Genomic DNA, 16681 nt, shown 5'->3' with positions numbered 1-16681 from the left:
TAAGTTATTTACAGGGCTGGGGGTAGCTCAGTAGTAGAGCAAGTGTTTAGCATGTGCAAGGTCCTGGATTCAATCCCCAGTGTGTGTGTGTGTGCGCACGCACAGACACAGGACATTTACCATCAATGGCAAAATTGCTTTTTTCAAAGATTTTAACCAAAACAAGTAAGTGCTTATTATTTTAGTCATCTGGAAAATGTAAATAAAACCCACTCTAAAACAGCACTTCATAAAAACTAAAATGGATAAAATATTAACAATGCAAGTGGTGGCAAGGATGTAAAGCAACTAGATCTCACATGCTGCTGGTGGAGTATAAAGTGATATAACCACTTTTGAGCTGGAGTTGGGGCTCAGCGACAGAGGGCTTGCCTAGCACATGTGAGGCACCTGGTTCGATCTTTACCACCACATAAAAAAAAAACAAATAAAATAAAGGTATGTTTCCATTTATAATTAAAAATATTTTTTAAATGATATGGGCTGGGGTTGTGGCTCAGTGGTAGATTGTTTGCCTGGCATGTGTGAGGCACTGGGTTCAATTCTGAGCACCACATATAAATAAAATAAATGTACATTGACAACTAAAAAAAAAAATGTTTAAAAATAAATGATATAACCACTTTTGACAAGTTCTTATAAAAGTTAAACATGTATCCTGGGACCCAACAATTCTACTCTTAGGTATTCACCAAAGAGAAATAAATTATGTTCATGAAGATGTAGAGGAATGTTTACAGCAATCTTATTCAAATAGCCCAAAACTGGAAATAACAAAAATGTTTATTAAAAAGAGAAATGGAAAAACAGTGAGGGGTATTCATAAAATGGAATACTGTGCCGCCTAGGAAGTATCCGTTGTCTACAATAACGATATAGAATTTACTATTCAATGAGGATATCTTATTATTTTCTTCAAATTCTTAAAATGCATTTTAAACAATCCCTACTTGAAGATCATTTTGGTTCTGAAAACATCCTTATTTTTTGTTTAGTAACTCACTTGAGTTTTCTTGCCACTAAACTTTTGAGAAATTTTTAAATTAGTGCTGTTGGAAGCAAACAAGTCCCAGAGTTTTATTGAGTGATACTCTGATAAGAAACTCTTAAATGGATTTGCACATATATTTTATTCCTATGCTAACTCCTAAATCCATTTTCATCCTAACAAAGCTATATTTTCCAAAATTCCCCATGAATAAAAAGAAGACTGGATTTAATTGACTATGATAGAAATGGTATCTTAGGATTAAAGATAAAGCCTAGATTTCAGGTAAATTTAATACTTGAATTGTGGTTTGCAACTGAAGTTTGCAATTTTCTATTGATTAATAAAAAGAATAAAAAAATATGAAAAAAGGAATACTACTCAGAAATAAAAAAAACAATTTATTAACATACACAATAACATGAATGAATCTCAAAAACATGTTAAGTCAGATAAAGCTAGGCACACAACCTGGGAGGCTGAGGCAGGAGAATGCCAAGTTCAAGTCCAACCTCAGCAATTCAGCAAGGCCTTGAGCAACTTTGCAAGACTCTGTCTCAAAATAAAAAACAAAAAGGGCTGGGGATATAGCTCAATGGGTAAGGTGCCCCGGGTTCAATTCTCAGTTATTCTCTCCCATCCAAAAAAGAAGCCAGAAAAAAAAGAGTACATGTGGTATGATTCCATTTCTATGAAACCCAAAAACAGAAAATCAGAGAGTAGTTCATGAGAGGGAGGCCAAAAACTAACTTGATTTGAAAGAGACATGAGACAACTTTGTGCAGGCTAAGTTATAGGCTTGAAGAATGTCCACCCTTAGACACCACCTAAGAATTTATGATTACCCAAGAGAAAAATAAAGAATAGGAACAAGTAACTTCATTTAAAGGTTTGACTACTACAAGGTTAATGATTTTATTTAATTAATTAATTTATTTATTTATTTACTTTGCTGGGGATTGGACTCGGGGCCTCATTCATAACTAAATCCATGCTCTACCACGGAGTTCCCTGCCCCCAGCCCCTATGATATTTTAAATGTTCCACTAGTGATCAAATATATACAAATTTCAAAAACCAGTTACTATTTTCTCCCTATCAAATAAGCAAATATTTGTTCTCCATGTCCCCATTAGCCAGTTTTTTTCAACACACATCCCCTCTTTTTGAGGTGCCTTTTTTTAAAAAATGAATTAGGGATCAATATCATGGAAACTATGATAATTACTTCACAAGTACTTTGGGGCTTCATAAAAAGGACACGAGACAACTTGCACTAGCTAGTCTACTGGGCAGCAGGGGACAAAAAGAATATGAGCGTTATTTCAGACATGAATACTTGGTAAATGAAGTCAAAGGCCTTCAGGGTAAGCTAACAAATCTATAGTCAAGAAAAATTATAAAATTCAGTACAATGCAAATATAAACCAATCTGAACTAGAGAAAATAATTAGATGATTTTGTGATTTTCCACAGGACTGGGCTCAGCTCTTTTAAAAGAAACAAAAGAACAGAAAGGCACCACAAGAAGTCAAGCCAGCAATCTGATTTCCCAGGAAATTAGTTCTTACTTGACAAAGAAGTGGCCCCATATTCTAAAAGAACACAACTCTTCAAGTAGAGATGAGACATGTAAACTCAAATACTCTGTAAAAAATGTATGCTCTTTCGTCTTAAGATCTCCAAAGAGGGGCTGGGGTTGTGGCTCAGTGGTAGAGCGCTTGCCTAGCATGTGTGAGGCACTGGGTTCGATTCTCAGCACCACGTAAACAAATTAAATAAACAAAATGAAGTTATTGTGTCCATCTACAACTAAAAAAAAATTAAAAAAAAAAAGATCTCCAAAAGAGAATATTTAATGCCATTTTTAAAAGCCCAATTTAGAGTTAAATATTCTATAAACAAAGAATAAGTTTCTTTCAAAATGCTAAGTAGAATTGGGCACGTGACTCAGTGTGAGAATGCTTGCCTAGCATGTCCAAGGCCCTGGGTTCAACGCCCAGCACTACAAAAAAAAAAAAAAAAAAACACAGAAAAAACAGCCTGTATAAAGGGAGAAAATGTTTGTAAATTGTGTTTGAAAAGGGATTTATATCCAGAATATATAAAGAAGTTTTATAATTCAATAAAGACAACTCAAATTTGTTAGTGGGCAAAGGTCCAAATCGATAATTCTTCAAAGACATACAAATAGCCAATAAGCACATAAAGATTCTCGACATCATCAACCATCAGGGAAATTAAAATCAAAACCAGAATTTCAACTTTACCCTGCGAGAATGATTCTAATCAAAAAACAAATAAAGCCTAGGGGGAGCCGGGGGCAGGGGTCTAGCTCAGAGGCAGAGCTAGTACTTCCAAAGCTGTGGATTCCATTTCCAGGATGCAGCTAACTTTGAAGTTACTATATGACCCAACAATTCCACTGCTATGAAATTACTCAAAAGAAGTGAATACATATCTATACAAAAACCTGTACATGGTTCATATCAGTTTTATCTGAATAGGCAAAAAGTGGAAATCCAAAATCTATTATTAGGGGGAAAAAAAAGTTTGTATTTTAAAGTGTAATACATGCAGGGCTGGGGGTATAACTCAGCAGCAGAGCAGTTGCCTAGCATGAGCAAGGTCCTGGGTTCAATCCCCAGCAGCATAAAAAAAAATTACACACACAATACATCCATATAATGGAATACTACTCGTCAATAAAAAGGAATGAATTATTGACATATAGAAAAGAATGGATAGATCTCAAATTAATTAGGCACAGTGAAAAAAGCCATACGGATTCTCTCAAAAAAATTTATTTATATATATATATATATATATATATATATATATATATATATATACACACACACACACACACACACACACACACACACACACACCCTATGATTCTGTTTACATAGAATTATGGGAAATACAAATTAATGTATAATGATGGATAGCAGATCAGGGTTGTTTCCAGTAGGGGAAAGGGATGGACTACAAAAAGGCACAGAAGTAAGGCATGGTGGCACACACCTATAATCCCAGTGGCTCAGGAGGCTGAGGCAGGAGGATCACAAGTTAGAGGTCAGCCTCATCAACTTATTGAGGCTCTAAGCAACTTGGTAAGACCCTGTCTCAAAATAAAAAATAAGGCTGAGGTTGTGGCTCAGTGGTAGAGTGTTTGTTTGCCTAGTATGTGTGAGGCACTGGGTTCAATCCTCAGCAAAACACAAAATAAATTTTTTAAATAAATAAAATAAAAAATAAAAAGAGATGGATAAGTGCCCTTGGGTTCAAACCCTGGTACCAAAAAGAAAAAGAAAAGCACAACAATTTTGGGAGTGATAAGTATGTGTCTTGCCTTGAATGCATATATAAGTTCAAACTATACTTTATGTACAGTTTCATTTATGCTAAACATGAATAAAACTGTCAAAAATGTATATGCTATGTTGGGGGAAGAAATATATATTAGTACTTCTGAAATGGTACATTTGGGTAAGAAAAAAAGTAGAAAGAGTAATCTGAGAGCTTTTATGTATGGCAAGCATTTTTAAAAGCCAAAATATTGAACCCAGGGCCTTGTGCATGTGAGGCAAGCACTCTACCAACTGAGCTACATCCCCAGCCCTTAAAAGCCAAAATATTTTAAGTGGCCACCACTTAGTAATAGCTGAATAAATCGTGGAAATAACCAAAGCTACTCTGAATTCAGTCTAGTCTTTAAAATAGAGATTTTTTTAAAAATCCATTTCAATATTTATTTGAACAATGAAAGTATACATACACATGTTTGTTTAGAACATATTACTTTATTATACAGATAATATTTGATAAACATAATAGATTGTAGAAATCTACTGCAGAAAACACCTACCCCCAATTTTGCAGGTAACAGACTGAAAACTGTTGATAAGGATATTCAATGCCAAGGAGACTCAATACTTAAATATTAGCATATAAAATAGAAATCTAATGAAAAATTTATCTAATAAGTTCCATAGTTACACTTCATATTCCAAAAGAGTTTAGTGATTATCTATAACTCATGCTGATAAGAATTTACTCTGACCTAAAAGCAAAATAGGGGCTGGGGATGTAGTGCGCTCGCCTGGCATGCGTGCGGCGGCCCGGGTTCGATCCTCAGCACTACATACAAACAAGATGTTGTGTCCGCCAAAAACTAAAAAATAAATATTAAAATTCTCTCTCTCTCTCTCTCTTTAAAAAATAAAAAAATAAAAGCAAAACATAGCTGAATTAAAATGAAGATTCAAGTTTTTCCAAGGATAACTGAAAATATGAGTCAGGAGAATTCAAGATTCCTTTATATGTCAACTGAAGTTTAAGTTTCATAGTACAACTTAATGCATAAGACTTTCTTACAGTCCCTTCCAAAAACACAGAAAAAGTTTTTACCTCCAACCTGCTCCACTAAAAATGCTGGATCCTTGCAACAATAACCAACACTTACTGAGAGTATTTACTGTGAGCTAAGCACTATGTTAAACTGTTTAACTTTACATGGATTATCTCAAATAATCCTCAAAGCAATTAATTTTTTCAGGTGAGAAAACTGAATAAAGCTAAGAGTTCATTTATGCAGAACCCAGTGGCAATGGTGCACACCTACAAACCCAACTCAGGAAGCTGAAGGAGGAAGTTCTCAAGTTGGAGGCCTGCCTAGGCAACCAGGGAGAATCTGTCCCAAAATAAAACAAAAAAAATGGGCTGGAGTTGTGGGTCAGTAGTATAGCAAGGACCTGAGTTCAATCCCAGCACCATAGAGGGGGAAAAAAAGGAAGAAAAGATGATCAGTCATGTAAATGAACATTTGAAGTTCATTTTCTTACCAATATTTTCAATATAGTACATGGTAATACTGTCACTGCAAGAGTAAGGAAGACTTAAACTATGATAGGAAATATTCTTTCATACTGCCAATAAATAATTTTCAAAAAAATAAGATTGTGTCAACTCTTTAAAATAGTTAACCATTCAAAAATTAAGTTTATTGATGAAATTTAAAGAAAGTCATTACATCATGAATGCGATGGAAAATGCATACCTACTTTTCATCAATTTAAAAAACAAAATAACTTTTTAGCAGCTTTCTACACATACAGATTCCCCCACCCCACCCTACCCAGCGCTGGGGAACATGTCAGGCAGGTGCTCTATCACTGAACTACATTCCCAGCATTTTTCATGTTGTTGTTGAGACAGGGTCTTGCCGAGTTGCCCAGGCTGGCCTCAAACTTGCAATCCTCCTGCCTTAGATCCTGAGTAGCTGGGAGAAAGATTCTTCTTTCACCTCTGACCAAATTCTTTACTAAGGAAGATACAGGGCTTAACTTCTGAAATAAAAATCTAATTCTACTTGAATTGTGAAGAAAAATGTTGTTGTTTGCAATTTTTATTTCTTACTATTTAATTTTTGAGACATGATCTCACCATGTTCCCCAGACTAGCCTCAAACTCCTGGGCTTTAGATGTCCTCCTGCTTCAGCCTCCCAAATAGCTGGAACAGGAGGCACAAGATACCTGGCCCAGCTTTTATAAAAATGTGTTAACTCTTGGGAAAAATAAGCTGATTCTTTTTTTTTTTTAGTTTTCGGCGGACACAACATCTATGTTTGTATGTGGTGCTGAGGATCGAACCCGGGCTGCACGCACGCCAGGCGAGCTCGCTACCAATTGAGCCACATCCCCAGCCCCGAAATAAGCTGATTCTAACTGGCATTTAGAACTAATTTAAAATCATTAATAATATTGTTAAATAAAGTCATTCAATAAAAGCAATGATTTTGATAATAAAATTAACATTCAATTGTTTTTTCTAGTGATAGGGTTAGTGGTTCCCACTGTTAACCAAACACTCATATACTTAGAAGACCACGTAATATGCTAGAGATACAGCCTCTGACCACCCAAGGCTAGCCTCATCGGCCTCCTTCTAAAATATGGTCTAATCCACTAATCTAAATCAATCACAAAACAAAGATAATAAATGCCTAAAATACATGTAAAGTTTTAAAGTCAAGTGTTTTTCTTAAATACCATATTGCTTATAATCACAGTAACTGGAATATTAACTTATCTTACAAAGAGAAACTTATAGTAAGTCTAAAGTTGTTTTAATTATTAACAATACCATGAATGCAGTGCCTCCTACAAGCAAAGCATTATACAAAATGCTTTTCATTTTCACCATCAGTCTAGTAAGGAGGATATATAAATTCCTCTTTACAGATGACAAAACTGAGTTTAAGAGAAGTTAAATAAACTTCTCAATCAGTTAACAAAGTCAGAATTCAAGAACTTAGTCATAAAATTATAAACCTGAATTTTGTCTCTTTTACCATGCTTTTCTCTGAATACAAATGGTACCTTTTTCAATTTCATTATGTGGCAATGACAGATATTTTTTTGCAATCTTCAAGGTATTCTGTGGTTCTATAAGATCCTAGGTTTAGGGCTGGGGCTGCAGCTCAGTGGTAGAGCACCTGCCTCACATGTGTGAAGCACTGGGTTCGATCCTTAGCACCACATAAAAATAAATAAAGATACTATGTCCATCCACAACTACAAAAAATTTTAAAAAAGAGATTCTAGGTTTAAAAAAAATAAAAGGATTAATCTTCATTATGAAATACTAAGAGCTAAAATTCCTTACAAGAGTTAATTCTATTACAAGCAATTAATAAATTATCCACATGATACAACTAAAACGTACCAGAGCTACACATATGCACAACTGACCCAAATGAAGCACTGCTAAATTTGACTTTCCCAAGGCCAAAGGTATCCAAAAGATCAATCTTAACTAAGTCATAAATTTACCTGATTGCTAGTTCCTGGCTTTCCTGACTGCCTTTATTCAGAGCCATGCAATGTTCTACAGATTTCAGTCCTGCTTCTTCCCTAACTAAATGGAAAAAAAAATTAATAATCATTTTCAGATAACTATATATATGTTAGTATAACCAGGATTCCATAATTAAGATTTGGTTGTTACATCAGAGAATTTAAGACTGATTTTAGTTAAAAGAATCTAAAGTAGCAGCCAGCAAATGGGGAGAAATAGAATTTGGATGAAGAGAAAGGGAGAAGTCACTGAATATTAATTACTAACATAGCAATTCCTTGATTAATCCATTCCATGACTAAGGGGAAGCCTGGCAGGGTGGTGCACACCTGTTATTTAGCTATTTGGGAAGCTGAGGCAGGAGAACTGAAAGTTCAAAGCCAGCCTGGGCACTTGGTAAGACCCTGTCTCAAATTAAAACATTAAAAAGGGCCAGGGATGGGCTGGGGATATGGCTCAAGCAGTAGCGCGCTCGCCTGGCATGGGTGCGGCCCGGGTTTGATCCTCAGCACCACATACAAACAAAAGATGCTGTGTCCATCGAGAACTAAAAAATAAATATAAAATAAATAAATAAAAAAGGCCAGGGATGTAGTTCAGTGGTACAGGTACCTGACTGCTAGTTCCTGGCTTTCCTGACTGCCTTTACTCAGAGGCATGCAATGTTCTACAGATTTCAGTCCTGCTTCTTCCCTAACTAAATGGAAAAAAAAATAATAATCATGTGTGAGGCCCTTGGTTCAATTCCCAGTAGCCTAAGGGGAAAAAAAAAAAAAAGGATGACTAGGGAGTCCCTTCCTAATCCTTTTCTCCACTGGAGAGAACAAGTAGGAAGGCTTGCCCTAGCTATGGTTGCTATTCCCAGAATTTGCAGAAGTAGAGATAATGTTGAGTCTTCTTCCAAACTCACATGCTCAAGGCTGGGGATGTAGCTCAGTGGTAGAGCACTTGCTTAGCATGCTCAAGGCCCTGGTTCCATCTCCAACACTGCAAAAACAAACCAAAACAAAAAACAAAAAACCCAGTGATAAATCAACATGGTCCTACACAGCCTCTCATTCTCTAGGACTAGCACTTCTCAGTCTATTTACTTGCATTCTGACATGATTTTTTGAGTGGAAGAAAACAAAGGAAGATTTATAACAATTAAAGCTGCAGAGAACTAAGAATAAGTACATGGAAGAATGCTGCAAATAGGACCATCCTCCTTTACATATGTCACTCCAGGAAAACTGCCAAGAACCACTCACTTCTCTAGACATACTTCCTGCAGATTCTCCAGACTCTTCCTTAAGCACATGTCTGTATTCTCATTCTCTAGTATTCCTTGTTTTTGCTTTAAGATCTCTAAGTGCATAATTTTATATTCTCCAAAATATATGGAAATAGTGTACTAGTATTTAGTAACAATACTAGTACTAGTGTTTAATAACTATTCATCATTATCTGTGTCTCACTTCTGAATATAAATCCTAAAGTCCTATATAGTATTTCTACCTATAATAATGAAATTTACAATGTTATGCTTAAATTTTGTTACTAAAGCATTTACCATAATGTCAAGATAAAAATAAGATGGCAAAAAAAAATTCTTTTTGATTTAGAAAGTTTGGGGTTTTTTTTTTTTTTTTGGGGGGGGGGGGGCGGAGGTTAGCCCTTTTTATTTTTAGACAGGGTCTTAATAATAAATTGCTTAGGGTCTCATTAAATTCTGACGTTGGCTTTGAATTTGTGAGCCTCCTGCCTCAGCCTCGGGAGCCACTGGGATTTCAGGCTGCACCCTGTGAGAATACATTATTTCATTTCTCTTAGCCCTTCAAGGAAATACAAATCAGGGTTCAGAAACTTGCAGAATTAAAAATCTTCCTAAAAATCAAAATCTATTAAACACATTGTATGTATTTTAGAAAATCCAAAATAAAATGTAGCTTTTCAAGTACTTTATTACATAAAATACTTTTTTTTAAGGTGGTAAGTTTACTAAGTGACCTTTCCTTTTTTAAAAAATTTGTTCTAATTAGTTATATATGACAGCAGAAGGTACTTTGATTCATTGTACACAAATGGAGCACAACTTTTCATTTCTCTGGTTGTACATGATATAGTCACACCATTTGTGGAATCTTACGTGTACCTCGGGTAATGGGCCAAGTGATTTTTCTGATAAAGAAATTCCTCCTCCATCCCCCAACACTGGAGATTGAACCCAGGAGTGCTCTACCACAGCACTTTTTATTTTTTTTCTCCCCCAGACAGGGTCTTGCAAAATTGTCCAGGCTAATGTTGAACTTGCAATCCTTTTGCTTCAGCCTCCCAAGTAGGTGGGACAAAAGATGTCAACAACCACACCAGGCTGACAACAGAATTCTTGAAGCAAGCTAAAAACCAGATACAGAGGTTTTGCGCTTTTACATAACTATATTTTTAGGCACCAAAATTTCCATTAAGATTTAATGTATGAGCCAGGCATGGTGGTGCATTCCTGTAATCCCAGCAGATTGGGTGGCTGAGGCAGGAGGACCGTGAGTTCAAAGCCAGCCTTGGCAACTTAGTGAGGCCCTATAACTCAGAGACTCCAGAGACTCGGGAGACAGGACAATCACAAGTTCTAGGCCAGCCTGGGCAATTTAAGGAGACCTTGCCTCAAAATGAAAAATAAGAGATGTAGCTCAGTGATAAAGGCCTACATTCCATCCCATGGGTAGGGTTGGGTGAAAAAGGATAAGATTTGGGCTGGGGTGGTGTACTCAGTGGTATAGTGCTTGCCTAGTACATGTGAAGCACTGGGTTCAATCCTCAGCACTTCATAAAAACAAATAAATAAAATAAAGGTTATTAAAAAAAAAAAAAGAAGAAGAATGCAGGGCTGGGGGTCATAGCTCAGTGGTAGAGTCCTTGTCTCACATGTGTGAGGCACTGGGTTTGATCTTCAGCACCACAGAAAAATAAATAAAATAAAGGCATTGTGTCCATCCTCAACTAAAAAATATTTTTTAAAAAATGCAAAAACAATTTCTTTTATTTAAAAAAAGGATAAAACTTCCATGAAATAGAAAATAAACTTGATTAACTCATTAATTAAACTTCCATTTAAAAAAAATCATTTATCTGAATAAACCTTGGTAAGTGAAACTAAATCTCACAAAATAATACAATTAGGAGCACACAGTTTCTTTGGGATTTAAAAAAAACACAATTGATTCAACTATAGCTTAACAGATCTCACTGCAAAATGAGTTGAGCAATTAAAGCTATTTATAGATAAGTATGATTAAATTATGGATAAATAATAATTCAACTGAATAAAGTCCATTTATTAAGTAACCAAACTGTTCAAGGTTCACAATTATGTAGAATGAACTTCTAGATTTTTTTCCCCCATACTTAAGATTTTACATTTTTCCATCACTTGGTGTAGAAATGAGTGATCTATATAAATGTAAAATGACTGAAAGTGTTAGGGATATTCCATTTACCCAATTCAAGAAATCAAAAGCTTTCATCTATGGAAACTTTGTGACAAAAAACTCAGTAAATTTGTTTTGTTAAAAAAAAAAAAACAACCCTGCTTTTGCCTTTGATTTCAAATATGTTATTTGAAGGCTGGAAAACATAAACTTTTTTAAAGAAATAGAAATACTTGTAATCGAATTACATTTTTTAAAAATTCCATTAGTTATTGATGGACCTTTATTCATTTATTTATATGTGGTGCTGAGAATCGAACTCAGTACCTCACACATGCTAGGCAAGCACGCTACCACTGAGCCACCACCCCAGTCCTCAAATTACATTTTTTAAAGGAAAAAAAAAAAATATCCAAAAATCTTGATGTAAAGCTATGGAAATAGTTTTTTCACAACTTCATAAAAAATTAATGAAAGGTTATATAATATCCTGGATTAAAAATTGTAAAGAAAGCTACAAGGATCTCTTTCAGTTTTCAATATTGATTTTTGTTCTCACATCCATAAAAACAGATCTAAATCAATTCTATCTTGTTTTCAAATAAACCATCTAGTTTTCAAAAGAAAAAAAATCAAATCAAGAAGAACATAAAACATTCTTCTTTTAAAATTTTTTTAGTAGATGAACACAATACTTTTATTTATTTTATTTTTATGTGGTGCTGAGGATTAAATCCAGTGCCTTATACATGTGAGGCAAGCACTCTGCCACTGAGCCACAATCCCAGCCCAATGTACATATTCTTAATATAACTTTGCATAAATACTGTGGATTACCTTTAGGTTCCTCAAACAAGTTAAATTTACAACATATGCCACAACCAGTTCACTCTCTGGGGAGAAAACCAATGAAACAAAAGCTCCTGCTTAATAAACAATTGTCTTTGTAGGTAAGCCTCTATCCCAGTGCATTTTTCTGTCAAGTATTAACACCATTTTCTTCTCTCTACAGAAAGCTAGAAATCATATTGCTGATTCCCTTAAAAATGTATTTTGTATTAGGTCAAGAAAATATTTTGACAGTCTAAACACCAGATACCTTTTCACTTTGTTTTGAAATGTTTCTTTTTTTATTGTTGCTTACTTTCCATATCTGAAATGTTCTCAAATATTTCAGTGTGAGTTGTTTACTGTCAATAATCTGTGTATACTTAGGGTTTTTGTATTTTATTATTATTATTACAGACAATGCTTTACAGTACAGTGGGGGGGGGGTGTAAACAAGAGGGCCCAAGTGAAACAAAAGTGAAAAAACAGCAATTTCTCTTAAGTCCTTAATGCAAAAGATTCTAAATATCCAAAAATATTGAGTCAGAGGCACAACACAATATATAACACCAACACAAGAGAAACCAAATCAGAAACCAAAAAATTTAATGAAATGTCATCATCTGAGATAGGATAACCATGTAAAGATCTATGAGTAAATAACCCAGCGCTTAGATATTAGAGAGTTGCTCTTACTATACTGAATGGCTCAAGAGTTTCTCAAACTTTGAATGTAAAAAGTTCATTTTACATTGTGACCTAGTACAAACATGTATGAGAAATTTCCCAAAATAATACTTTTCCTTACCAACTAGTTTATTCTGTTCTACTTCATTGTATTTCCCATGCTGATGTAATCTGGAAATTTGATTTTATAAATTACTAACTAATCATGATCCAAAGTTTTAAAAACAGGCTTTAAAAAGGGTACCCTGGGGCTGGGGGTGTAGTTCAGTGGTAGAGACTTGCCTAGCATGAAATATATTTAAAGGGGGGGGGGTCACCTATCCTTTATAATAGGATCCTTTTTGCAATTTGCCTCTAATTGTTTCTTTTGCAGGATGGGCAGGTAGTTTCAGGCTGCTAATTATTACTATTTCCTTAAAAGCAAGTAGTTCTTAAAGTACAGTCCCTTAACCAACATAAGCATCACTTGAGATAAATACAAATTCTTGGGTCCCACCCCAGATCTACTGAATCAGAAACCCCAGGTGGAGCCCAGCATGGTGGCACCTGCTTGTAATTGCAGCTACTCAAAGCTGAGGCAGGGGAATCACAAGTTCTAGGGCTGCCTGGGCAATTTAGTGAGACCAGCAGTCAAAACAAAATTTAAAAGGGGTACCCACCCCTTTTGTGGCCCAGCTCAGTGGGATACTGCTCACCTAGCCTGCACCAGGCCTTGGGTTCAAACCCCAATACCACAAAACAAACAAAAACAAACCCCAGGTGGAGCCAAACAATCTGTAGTTAGCAAGTGATTCTGAGGTTAAAAAAAAAAAAAAAAAGTTTGAAGATCTCCACCTTAAAGAACTCAGATCTTTAGCCTCTACTCAATAATCCAATTCACAGTGCTATGTTCCAATCACTAGTCTAAAAGCTCTACAAACACTAACATGTAAAAATAAATAAAAATTTAGAACCCTATTAAATAAAAACTGTTAGTAATCGGGGGAATTTTGGCACCATGGGGCATGCCTGCAATCCCAGCTACTCGGGAGGGTAAGGCAGAAGGCTCACTAAATTCGAGGCCAGCCTGGGAAATTTAGCAAGACTCTATCTCAAAATAAAAATTTTTAGAAAGAGTCGGGGATGTTGCTCAGTGACAAAGTGTTTGCCTATCACGCCTGTGGCCCTGGGTTCAATATCCAACACTCCAAAACAAAATCAAAAACTATCAGTCTCCCTAATATACAGATGAGAAAACCGCAGAGTTAAGCCGATCAAGCCAGGTGGTGGAACTAGAATTTAAATTTATTTTCAGTTTAGCAGGGTATGCCTATCCTTGTCATGAATATCTTCCTTCTGATCAAGTCCCCAGTTCCATTCCCTTAGTTCAACTACTCCTCCCCTTTCCCCTCTCAAATTCCCCCGTCCTGTCAACGTCCTTATTTTCTAGTATTATGGCTGTCGTCCTAAAACAAATTTCTAAAGCAGTGGAATGCAAGTTACTTAACCTTGCTTTTTAGAACCTTTTCTCTGGTCCTAGATGGGATCTTAGTATTAATTATGAAGCTGAAGTTTCTAGTCTTTCTGAAGACCTTAGAACCTATTACTGGCACCACCATTAATTTCGCTTATCTACTGTCCTGGCTAGTCTCCACAGGACCACTACTCTCTTCCTGCGCAACTTTCTCGCTCGCTGGCGGCGTCTACTACTCCCTTCCTACAGGGAAATCACTCTTCCCCTCCCACCTCCACCCACCTCCATTCCATTTCGCTGGAGGGAACTTCCACTTCCCCGCAGAACCCTCACCCGATCTACTCCTCGAGGATTTCTTTCCTCGTGTCCCGGGGATCTTCAGACCCACAAGCTGCCGGTCGGGTCTCGGGTCTCTGATCCCAAACTAGCCGTGGGGGGCAGGGCGCAGCGGTTCCTCCCCCCCCCCGCCCCCCGCCCCGAGACGGTTCAAGGTCTCGGCGGGTCCGACCCTCGGAAGACCCGCCGCTCGCCATCTCCGCAGGGGCCCTTCCCCTCCGGACGGCCGCCTTTCTCAGGAGACTTCTCACCCCGCTCAGTGCCTTTCCTCAGACGCCCCACTCGGACCCAGGCCGCCCCCTGTCACTCCGGACCCCGGCCGCCCTCGGGCTCCCCACCTCCCTCTCTCTCCGATAGGGGCCACTCCCAGTTCCCTTGACCCCCAGCTCTGGCCGCACCCGCTGCTCCCGAGCTTTCGGGGCTCCCCCTCTCACTCCCAAGTCGTCCTGGTTATTCCCAAGTCACCCCGCCCTCGGACCAGTCACCCTGGGTCACCCCCCTCTCTCTGGGACCCCAGTCGCTAACGTCTCCTCAGGGAGCTACCTCTCACACAGCCGCCCGCAGTCAGCGCCCCAGACCCGAGCAGCGGGATGTCCAAAAGGACCTCCCGGCCTGACCCGCTGGTGTCCGGCGCCAGCCTACCTTCCCAGCGCGAACTCCAGGAACCGGGCCATTCTCCCACCAGCCCAGTCAGGGCGAACTCGCCTCCGCCCTGGCCCCGGCCCCAACCCGGCCCGTAGTCCAGGCCCCCTTCCTCCGGCCTCCGCCTCCGGAGCGCTGAGCTGGAGTTTCCGCCCCATCACGGCCTCCAAACCTGAGGCCCACGTTACAGCACTCACCTGCCGGGGCCCCCGACCAACTCCCGGGCTGGTGCCTCTACCTCGGCCGCCAGTAGCCACCAAGCGCCACCACCTCCCCCATGACAACAGGCCCACCCTATATCATACTTCCGACCTATCCATTGGACCGTGGGGCGGCGGCTCTCTGCTATGATTGGCTCAATTTACCCGCCCGTCATCGCGTCTTTAACGCCCCTTTTCCTGGACCGTGTATTCGCCCCCGCCCGGACCTGGAGAGCCTTAGACCAAGCTTTATTTGTAATTGGTTGATAGTTGGGCAGTTCGAAGTTTTGATAGGCTGCTTGACGTGTCTGTTAAGTTAACTGGCAAAGGATGTGACCACCACGGTTGGTTCAAGCTTGTGCAGTTTGGTTGCGCAGTAGAAAGCAAAGAAGGGGCAGACGCTCACATCCGAGGTTTCTGGGGAAGGGTTAACTCTTTGTTGTGGAGTGAAAACTCTTCCCCTTCTCCGGCTCCCTTCCTACAAGGCGAAGCTTATCAGTGCCAACTTACTCATAGAGGTAACCCTTGCAAAACACCAATACCAGAGGTTGTGTTTAAGAAGTGTTTCTAATCCCCTGGAAGAAAGGTACTGTAGAGATAAAATTTTCCCCTTTCCTTGAGGTCCCAATGCTCCCAGTTTCCTTGAAGTTCTTTCCGGGAATCTCCCAGCTAAAGGGCAAAGAGCAGCCTTCTATTTAGCAGCAAACAGTCCACTTCAGTTGCGATTATATAAGTCGTCAATAAAATGAAGCGTAACCTCGAGAGCTCTCCAGCTTCCAGACCCACTCCTAGAGGGCTTCTGACAAGTGACCAGCCAGTCATCAGCAAGTTTTGAATAAGCGGGCCACATTTTACCCTTGTGGATGTTCTGGAAATAAGAATTCCTGCCCCCTCCTCTCCTTCCATCCTTGCTTGTTTTTTTTTTTTTTTTTTTTTTTTTTTTATGTTCATCAGTTTTTAAATAGTCCTACTAGCTGTGTGTCAGATACTTTAAAAGCTTGTGTTTTTTTTTTCTAAACCTCTTCCTAGCAGTCTAAATTAGAGCCATTGAATGAATTGCAGTGTTTGTTTGTTTGTTTCTTTTCTGTCTCTCTTGGCACAATGCACAAGAATAAATGATTGCATTTTTTATTCATTTGGGTACAAATCACAGTAGGCATTTTTGAGAAATCTGGTGTTGCTATAAAAACTCTTGTGCTCCTAGAAATATATTCATCATTAGCTTTTGTGCTTTTCTTTTTCATTTCCACCCACTTTTCCTGCTCCTGAACAAGAAAA

General features: G+C 38.1%; 1 protein-coding gene across 5 annotated transcripts in view; it reads right to left on the bottom strand.

Moving 5' to 3' along the window:
• Numb (NUMB endocytic adaptor protein) overlaps positions 1–15489 on the bottom strand; it is a 178292-nt gene extending 162803 nt beyond the window's left edge. For all 5 annotated transcript variants that reach the window (XM_071607692.1, XM_027931517.2, XM_071607693.1 and 2 more), the window contains exon 1: positions 15401–15489. The gene's annotated coding sequence lies outside the window, so the exon portion shown is untranslated. The remainder of the gene's footprint in view (positions 1–15400) is intronic.
• Positions 15490–16681: the final 1192 nt, after the last annotated feature.

Source organism: Marmota flaviventris, chromosome 2, assembly GCF_047511675.1.
Source record: "Marmota flaviventris isolate mMarFla1 chromosome 2, mMarFla1.hap1, whole genome shotgun sequence".
NCBI lineage: Eukaryota > Metazoa > Chordata > Mammalia > Rodentia > Sciuridae > Marmota > Marmota flaviventris.
Note: the sequence above shows the minus strand (reverse complement) of the source record. Positions and strands in the feature narration are given on the sequence as shown.